General features: G+C 58.0%; 1 long non-coding RNA gene across 2 annotated transcripts; it reads right to left on the minus strand.

Annotated features, from left to right (window-relative positions):
• Positions 1–3,483: 3,483 nt before the first annotated feature.
• Positions 3,484–9,090, minus strand: LOC124503375 (uncharacterized). 2 transcript variants are annotated; one of them, XR_006960158.1, is made up of 4 exons: positions 8,348–9,086; positions 5,913–6,858; positions 4,934–5,781; positions 3,484–3,758 (listed from the first exon to the last, which is right to left on the minus strand). It is a non-coding gene; the product is annotated as an uncharacterized LOC124503375 (long non-coding RNA). The 2 variants fall into 2 exon arrangements; XR_006960159.1 differs by lacking the exons at positions 3,484–3,758; positions 4,934–5,781 and having other exon boundaries at positions 5,887–6,858; positions 8,348–8,823; positions 9,034–9,090.
• Positions 9,091–9,679: the final 589 nt, after the last annotated feature.

Raw genomic sequence — 9,679 nt, forward strand, 5'->3', positions numbered from 1 at the left:
CTTTGGGGCACCCCTCACATCCTAACCTCCCAACCTTTGCCCACACTGGGGGTCCCACCTGGAGCAGACCTCCGTCCTGCGGAGTGCCACAACCATTCATCCCTTCCTGCCGCATTCTCAGCCTGGGGTCGCAGGCCGCTGCCTGTCTGAGATTCACACAGTCATTTGGAGGAGGTCTGTCTTATCTCTGGGTGACCCCAGAAGCTTCCAGGTGCCCTGGACATGCTCGAGGCACTAATGGAAACTAAGTCAGGTATGTTCGGTTAGGGTGGGGTCACAGGATGGCAGTTTCCAAGGGGGACAAGCTTTAGGCACTCCCCTAGCCCCCCGCCCCCCCACATCCACACATCCACCTTCTCGGGCTCCCCGGCAAGGGCACAGAGCCCCGCTCGTCACCTATGTGGCTGTGAGCGAACCGCCGCCCTCATCGCCATCTGTAAATAGAGATGCTAAGATGTAACTGATAGAGAAATCTGCTCTAAAGGGGTCACGTGGATAAAGCCCTAAGGAAGGGATGGGGGAAGGGGTCAAGCCCTAGAGTGCGTGTCCGGACCCCACTGGACCCCCCCCGCCATTTGAGTGTACATAGACTTCTATCTCCAAGTCTGGACAACGGGGGTCAGAATCGTATGTCATCTTGGGAAGACTGAAAATGCGCAAGGCCTGCACACAGTGGGCCTCGCTTTACGGTGGCTAGAATCGGATGGGTGACTTCCGGGGCCCTCGCAGTGCAGGGACTATTGGCGGGGAGAGTCCCCTGGCCTGGCCTCGGCTGGAGCCTGGAGCAGGAAGCTGGTGGGCCAGGCCACAGGGAGATCAGAGCATAGGGCAGGTGCTGGCGACACAAGGTATTTGCATCAGATGATGGGTAAAGTGCCTCAGTTACTCCATTAACTCGGGTAGCAGTGGAGAGAGAGAACCGGTGTCGGAAGCCCACAGTGAGAGTGGGGGGCTGAGATCACTGACCAGCAACCAGACGAGGGGGCTTCTGGGAGCTGCAGGGGGGTGGCCTCTGGGTGGAAGGGTGTGGGTGAAGCTGTTGGAAACCCACAGTGAGAGTGGGGGGCTGAGATCACTGACCAGCAACCAGACGAGGGGGCTTCTGGGAGCTGCAGGGGGGTGGCCTCTGGGTGGAAGCGTGTGGGTGAAGCTGGGCTTCCTTCTAGACCCTCACCCCCTGTTCTCAAGGCAGGAGACGCGGCTGGGGGCAAAATCAAGAAACACATCCCAGATACCACCGTGGCGGCAGTCCCGGGAAGGGGCGCAGGTGGTGGCTGGGGACGGTAGTGTGGGCGAGGTGGAAAGAGGTAAATGGACTAGAACTGGGGTTCAAAGGTGCCGTCCACAGGCCCTGTGAATGGGTGAGGGAAAGAGTGGGTGAGGGTGACAGGGACTGAACGAGACTCGATGTCAGTAAAGGGTTTATTGAGCGTGGCACCTTGCACATAATATCTGCTCGATAAATACCGTCCATCAGAAGAGCTCAGCGTCTTGCCCCAAGCCCGACCTTCTTCCAGGACCGGCCCTACGGATCATGCAGGGTGACGTTTCAGGTCTCAGCTTCCCAGGCTGGGCCAGATGACCTCGGAGGGGAGAACAGAGGACTCCCCACACTGGAAGCGTCCAATGTGTGCCGTGGCAGCAGAAGCACTGGGCAGGGACCGGCCCAGGGTCACTGGGCTTGTTAGGGGCAGAGCAAGACCCAGAAACTGAGCCCCCTGATGCTATAAAATCCCCCCCCCCTGCGATCTGCAAAGTCTACGATTTCCCAGCCTGCACGCCGGCAGCACTCTCCTCCGGAATCCACTGAGAAACGGGTTCTCGAGACTGTTTCCTGATCTTGAGGCGTCAGAGGTGCCCAACGGTCCCACCTCAGAGCCTTCACACTTACTATTCCCTCTTCTTGAACCTTCCCGCGACGGCTCCCCGCCCCTCCCCCTGCAATCCTGCAGAAGCCTCCCTGGTCCTGCAGGATTTCCCAGCACGGGGCAGCAGTACGGGCGATCCTGAAGGTCAGGTCATTACCACTGCCTTACCTCCTTCCACAGCCAACTTGGAAGGACTCCCCAGCCCTATGCCAGGAGAGGCCAGCATGGCCGCCAACACCCATGCCGTGGCGCCACAGCCCAACCTCCCCCTCCCCCCCACCGTGCAATGGACCAGGCCGCATAGGATAGACCCACCTTTCCTGCTGGGATATGGCCCAGGCGGAATCCCCCTTTCTTCCTCCTGGCTCAGCTCGGATGTGAGTCAGGGAAGGTCCCGTTGACATTTTTCCTCTGCCCCCCTCCCTGGCTCACGAGGGCATGAGCAGGCACAGCCTTACGGGGCGGGGAGGAGAGGTGGAGCCAGTTAGAGCAAACGCGCCCCTGCTTCGCCTGGTAAGGTCATCCAGGAGCCTCAAGCCAACAGGCTTTCCTTCCTCCTGTCCCTAAGGCCCTGGCCTGATGCTGGCCCCAGACCCAAGATACAGGCTTCACAGTTAACCCCAGTGTGGTCCCTGCCTCACTCAGGGCCAAGTTCACATAAGAGGCAATCAGGGGCTTAAGTGGCTGCCAGAGAAGGCCAGCCGCCTGGTTATTAAATATTAAGTGGCAAGAGCCTGGGAACGTATAATTGCAAATGAGACGCTAGAGCAGATGTTGCCAACAGCTTGGACCAGTGCTCACAGTTGGGACCAACAGGGGATTTCAAGTCACCAAGCTGGGCTGCTGGCAACGGCTCCACGTTTACTGGGCACCTGCTGGGTGCAGGCTCTGAACTGGACGCTGTCGGCAGAAAGATTGAGCAGACGTGGTCATTAACTTCACGGGGTTCCTGGTCTGGTGAAGAAGACAAAGTAAGCAAAGACCTTTGACCTAGGGTGGTAAATTCTGGGCCACGGGTAATCCCAGGGGAGGGGTGGGGGCCCAGGGAGACACCTATAAGGAGGCGAGGAACAGAGGCTTCAGAAGGGCAATTCTGCAGGATGCATCCGACCTGTTAGTCGTTCAACAAACATTGATCGAATACCTACAGTGTGCCAAATATTGTTGTAGGTTCCGGGAAACAAAGTAGTGAGTCAAACTCTCTCTCTCTCGTGGCACTGAAAACTGAGTGCGACCTTCCCTTCCGTGGATGGGTGAGAGTTTGCCCCACGCCGATTTGGAGGCACGAAGAAGTCAACCAGATTCGAGGCGGGGAGGGAGGTCAGTGTGGCTGGACACACGTGGAGGGCGAGATGGGATGGCTAGCAGTCAGGGCCTGAAAAGCGGCCACGCGCAGAAGTTTGGGTGAGTCCTGGAGGAGATCAAAGTACGGTAGGGTGTCCTCCCTCAGAGACAGTCCGTGGCTCCCGGCGATAGGACTAGCCTTTTCGGCTGCCATCCTAAGAAGCCATGAGAGGAAGGTGGCTGGTTGGCCACCCCCTCCACCGCAGGCTGGGCTGCTGAGTCCCCACGGCCAAGGGCCTCAGAGGAGCCCCACCCTGGCTCTCCTCACACCTGCAGGCTATTATGCCAGCTCCTGAATGGCCGAAAACATATCCTGGGAACATAGGCGCCTTTGTCTCTGAGGAGAACGCAGTCCCAGCGGAAGGTGACAGGGGTAATATGAGAGCCCAGATCATTCGGGAGACAAGTCCTTGCCAACGGAAGATTCCAGTTCAACGTCGCCCAAGAATGTCTCAGCTGATGGGCCTCTCTCTCTCTTTCCGCTGCCCAGCCCAGAGCCAGAGGGCGGACGGGATGAACTTTCAAGGTCATTCCTTGGCCATGATTCTATACAAAGAAAAGCAAGAGAATGGGGAGAAAGAGAAGATCTGTGTTTGAAGGTCCTAAGATCCCAGGAGGATTAGAGTCTGTGAACGTGGTTCTAAGAGGCTGGAGCTGCAGGAGGCTGAGATTCCAGAATCCCGCAGATCTAAAATTCTAGCCTTCTAGAATCCTGTGATCGTAAGACTCTGGCTTGATGAGAGGGAAGCTACCACAGACATCACATCCTCTCCATCGGATTCATGCCTCTGGAGAGAAGCCGGCACCTCGAACTCCAAAACCAAGCAGGCTCGTTTTCCCCTTTCTGCCTTTAAATTGTCTTCATGCTCCTTCGTGTCTGCTCATCTGCACACCCCCTCCACAGTCCCTCCTCCAAGCCTGGCAGCCCACATTTGCCATCTGCATATAACCCAGTGATTAGCACAGCCGCTGCTTGAGCAGGAGAGGAGGGGTGTGGAGCCCTTGCTGTCTGCCAGCCAGACGGCCTTCAGTAGACCGGGCTGCAGGGACTCACTCCTGGCTCCCCAGTAGGGCTGAATAGGGGAGGGGAGACGCACAGAGAAAGGCCCACGAGCCCACAGACACACAAAGACCCAGAGAGACGTCCACATCACACACAGGCATCTGCAGACCGCGTGCACTCACACACATTCAAACAAGCCAAACGAACAGGGGCGGACACACGACCCTACGGTGACAGCCCCCCCCCCCCGCGCCAATACACATAAACACGAAGATCTAGAGAAAGACATGCACAGCACACGTGGGTATTTGCAGCGAAACACACACACATCTATAGAGGCCGAGCCACACAGAGCAACACAACGGCATGCTCACACATATATAGACAGACACACACACACACAAACTCAAAGATGCGTGTTATTTAGACTGAGACCCCCACCCCCCCCCACCCCAGAGGGCCACAGCGCTGTGTTGTTAGTGGGTGCGCCCTCCAAAGGAGAATTGCCAGGAAAGGCATCCTTCCCAACCCCCTCTCATCCCTCCGCCACCGCACTCCTTCAGGGGACGTTACTGGAGACCTACTATGCGCTCAGCCTGGCATTGGGCCCTTGGGAGATCCCAGAGCTGTGACCCGGTGCCAGGGAGCTTGGGAGCAGCTGAAACACACACGGGCACTGAGGCCAGGAAACCATCCCCAGAGCCTGTACAACACGCACCTGCCCGGAAAGGGGATGAGCTCCCCGTTGCCAGAGCCGAAGCTGGTATAACAGAGAGGTTTGCGTATCGGATGGGAGACCGGCTGCTGGGGGCGGGGGGTGGGGGGTGGGCAACCGATGGCCTTTAAAATCCCTTCCGGCTCTGATAGTCTCTGTCGATTCCACTGGACTTCCAAACGGCCGTCTTCAACATTTTGATCATGGTCCCGGTCAGTAAAAACGTTTTAAACACGCACCCCCAACGTATGCCCGTGTGTGCGCGCGCACATCCTTTTAGAGCACTGATACACTTCACGGAACACACAGACGCAAAAACAGAAAACCCTGAAATAATGAGATGAAACCACATAGATCGCTACCTAAAAGGACAGGTAGGGCTGGAGGGAAAGTGATAGAACATTTATTGAGTGCCTCCTGTGTGCCAGACTTTTGATATACAGTCTTTCTTTGAATCTTCAGAATAGCCCCGTGTAAAGAGGCTATCATGGGTTGTTTTTCTCTCTCTCTCTCTGTCTCTCTCTGGTTCCTGTGGCACAGATGATGGCAAGTTTGGGGCCCTCAGGCTGGGAGGAAGAGGCTGCGAAATTTTGTCCAGAGCCTCAAGTGACACCCCGGGAAGATTTAGGCTTGAAACTGAGCAGCAGGTGGGATTGAGGTGGCTTCCAGGAATCCGTCTCCACCGCCTTCCCTGTAGCTCCCGGGCCCCATGTTGCTCTGAACAAAAGCCCCAAAGCGGTTGTTTTTGCCGATACTCCGGCGTGACTCTGTCTCTCGATTTCTTCTGGAAATTCCGTTCCCTGAGCAAGACACTCAGGGCCACGCTTCTCCTCCTCAGCAGCTATCACTACCTACCGAGTATGCGAGTATGCGGGTGCGGTTCCTCAGCCATGCGCGTATCTTCCACCCCCACTGGAACCCCCCCCCCGCCCCCCCGCCCCCCCCCCCCCCCGCCGGGCCGCAGCAGGTGTTCAGAAAATACCTGTGACTGAATGAAGACCCACCATCTTCCCTGGCTCAGCAGGGCTGTGGGCCTGTGGAGTCTTTGGTGAGGCCAGAGGCCTTGCCACTCAGGTCTGGCTTCCTGGGGCCACCCCGATGCTGACCCCTAGGCCTCCTCCCAGGCCCCCAGCCCTGCTCAGCAAAGGGGCACCATTTCAAGGCAGCCGGGGAGCCCCCGCTTCTTCCCCAATTGCCCAGTTCTCTCTGGCAATTTCCCTGTTTGAGACTTTAGCCAGAACGCAGAAGGTCTTAACGCCGGGCCATTGCGCCCAAACCCCTGCAACACCTGTTGACTAAACCCAGTCGCTGGCCTGCAGCGGGGGGCGAGGAAAGCCTGAGAGGGCGGTCAGGCTAACTTGGAGCGTTTCCCTCTCGACGCTCCAGTCTTGTCTGTTCCGTGGGGACAGTTGCTACTTTCTCGACTGGACAGGGCCTGACGCTCAGGGAGAGAGGACACTTTGGCGGTGGATGTCAGGTGCGAGGCCAGGCACTTAGAGGTGGGACAGGGAGGAGGGTGGGTTGCAGGCGAGGAGGACACGTCGGGGGTTTGGTACGGAAAGGCCTGGTTCATCACCTTGTTTGCCACCAATCCCGTGTCACCCAGGCTGGCTCTGCCCCTCACGGAGCCTCCGTTTACACAAACGGGTAGGAGGGCGAGGGCCCGGTTCCGGGCAGGCGAGGCCCCCTTCACACAGCACGGCCGCGAGGCTCCCACGGCCTCCCACCCCACCGTCCTCCTTGCTCCAGAGGCCGGGGCCCTGTGGAGGCTGACGTGGCCACCCGCGGCCCCGGGGCCACAGAAGCTGAGCGGAGAAAGTGGTGTATGTTGCTTCAGTTTTCCTGAGAGCCAGGCCGGTTCCTGCCCAGGGATAGATACTTCCTCTCTAGAACAGGAATGGGGCCAACTGGAGTCCCGGCCTCGCTGCCTGGGAAGGAAACCCAAGTTCAATGAGGACATCTGTTCCTCGAGGAATCCCAGGCCAAGCAGGGCTGTCCGTCCCCACGGACGGAGCTGCTGGCCGCTCGGCTCCCTCCTTCACTTCGTCGACCTCATTTACTTAGGTCCCTGCCCCCTGTAGGCACAGCTCCAGGTGCCGGAGAACAGACTCAAAGGCCCCGCATGGAGCTCCAACTTGAGAGGGGGAAAGCCACAGCAACCAAGAACTATATAGTATTTACATGCTACCAAGAAAGAGAAAGTGGGGTGAAGGGATACAAAATGATGGGGGGGGGTGCCGCCTGGGTGGCTCAGTCGGTTAAGCGTCCGACTTCGGCTCAGGTCATGATCTTGCAGTTTGTGGGTTCGAGTCCCGGGGCGAGCTCTGTGCCGACAGCTCGGGGCCTGGAGCCTGCTTCGGATTCTGTGTTTCCTTCCCTCTCTGCCCCTCTCCATCTCACTCTCTGTTTCTCTATCTCAAAAATAAATAAATATGTAAAAAATTTGTTTTTAATTTTTTTTTTTTTTTTTTTTGAGATAGAGGCAGATAGACACATGCCTGCGTGCCTACGGCCAGTCAATGAGCCCAGGTCCGGATGCCACAGAGGGGCCCGGACATCACAGAGCCAGCCCTGCAGTGGGGAGGGACACCCAGAGATAGCACCGTGGGGCCCCAGACTCTCAGTAAAGGAGAAGTCAGAATGTGCAGAGGTGGGGAGCAGGGGCTGGGCGAGGAGCACCCCTGGGTTCAAACTCGAATTCTGCAGCTCAAAAGCTTACTCTTAACCTCTCTATGCCTCAGTTTTCTCATCTGTGAAACGGGGATAAGAATTGCGGTCACGTGAGGCGGAGTGAGGCGCATGACAGAATCCGCTGAAGTCCTTCAAGCCGGGGGCTTAGCAGGCGCTCCTGCATTTTAGCTAGGTCAGTATTACCGTCGGGCAGAGTCCGCACTTGAACTCAGGTCTCCCGATGCGCGCCAAAGCAATCAGCTTTGCGGCCTGACGCCAGCCCTTCTGTCACCACCCTGCAGGGGACCCCCACCCAGGGGTGTTAAGGAACGCCTGGCTCCGCACAGCTGGGCTCGGCTCCTGGCAGAGCCAGATTCCCAGAGCCTGAGGACAGGGTTTAGGGCCTGACAGCGTGGTCCCACCCCTAAGGAGCTCAGGCAAGCTGCCTGCCTGCCTGCTTGCCAAGATACTTAAGTCGCTGACTTCCCTTGGAAAGCACTAATTACAGCATGGCTCCCCCAGGCCCTGGCTGGGTGATCTGTCACAGCCCCTCAGCTTCGGGGCACTGGCTGCAGTCTCTGAGCCACCGCCCGTGCCCCCTCTGCTCTCCCCTGGGCAGGGAGGACAGGAAACAGAGGGGTAGACAGACCCCACCCACAGGAAAGCTGGGACTGGGCTCTGGAACCTGTATTCGGTAGCACCAGAACCACCTGGGGCCTTGTCAAAATGCAAATTCTCAGGCCTTACCTAAGACCTCTGGGCGTGGGGCCCTGGGATTCCTGCATCAACAACCCCTCCGGGTGCTCAGTGGGAAAACCACAGCTCTGATTCCCGTGTGGAAAGGTGGGGTACTGTGGAGAGGCGATTGTAAGTGGGGCGCTTTGACACGTAGGCTCAGAGAGACCCTTCAAATCCAGGCTCTGCTGGTTTCTCGCCCCGCCCCCTCGGGCGGCTCACTTTTTTTTTTAACTGAGTACACATTTGTTGACAACCTACTGTTTACTGTTGAAGGCCCTGGGGCTTCAGTGCTGGGAGGAAACAACAGCAACCAGCAATATCTTTTGCTCTATGAACTCATCCCTTGCAAGAGACCTTTTAGTAGGTACGCTTCCGTGAATCGCCAGTCTGGGCAAGTGAGGCACTGTCTGTGCAGCGCTGTCGTCTGAACCCCAGGATGTGCGTCAGCCAGGCACTGGACCACGGTGGGCCAGGTTGACCTGTGGCTACTCGAGAAAACGGACAAAATGCAATGAAGACCCCCCCCCCCCCAACGCTGGCAGGTCAGGAGGCACGCTAGGGAGACAAAATAAAGCTGGGAAGGGGCGGAGCGCTCTGGGGGTTGGGAGAGGTGGCTGTTGTCACGGGGGGCCCACAAGGTGACCTGCGATGTGGGCAGAGACCTCCATCTGCAAAACAAAGGCAACGCTTGGTACCTCTCCTAGGTGTGGTCCGAATATGTCACAGGCACAGGCCCGGCAAGCAGAGGAGCTGCGGAACAAAGGGGAACCGCTATTAATCTGGGGAACTGAGTTCGAATCCTAAACTGGCTCAGCCACTCACTAGCTGTGTGTCCCGGGCAAGTCACTCCAACCCCCTGAGCTTTAGTTTCTGCAGCTATAAAATGGCTGCGGGGAGCCTTGGCCATACCCCACGATACAGGTCGGGGAGCAGAGCAGACGCAGGGCAAGGACCCCCCCACCTCCAACCCCCCCGCCTGCCCCCGCCACGCTTTCTCGCCAGCTCCTCAGGAACATCTCTCTGGGGCAGTTGGTGCCCTGGTCCAGGCTGCCCGGGAGTCCTCGCTATTTTTATTTTTATTGTTCTGGCTCCATGGCTGAGGCCTCTAACTCCAAATGGTTCCTGCTGCCCAGAAAACTAGGTGGTTGGCAACTCCAGCCTCCTAACGGGCCCCACACAAAGGCAGCCTGGCCGGCCTGCCCGCTGACGCCAGCCCAGGGTTCTGGGAAGAGGAGCAGAGCCCAGGCAGGGCCGCTGCCCTGCAGAGCTGGGTCCCTGCAGGTTCCGGCATGCCCTGGCAGAGTGACCCTGGCCCACTTACTCTCTGCCTCTGGGAACGCA

This window comes from Lynx rufus, unplaced genomic scaffold (assembly GCF_022079265.1).
Source record: "Lynx rufus isolate CCGP_SWC_20201006 ecotype Redwood Valley unplaced genomic scaffold, mLynRuf1.p SCAF_8, whole genome shotgun sequence".
Taxonomy (NCBI): Eukaryota; Metazoa; Chordata; class Mammalia; order Carnivora; family Felidae; genus Lynx; species Lynx rufus.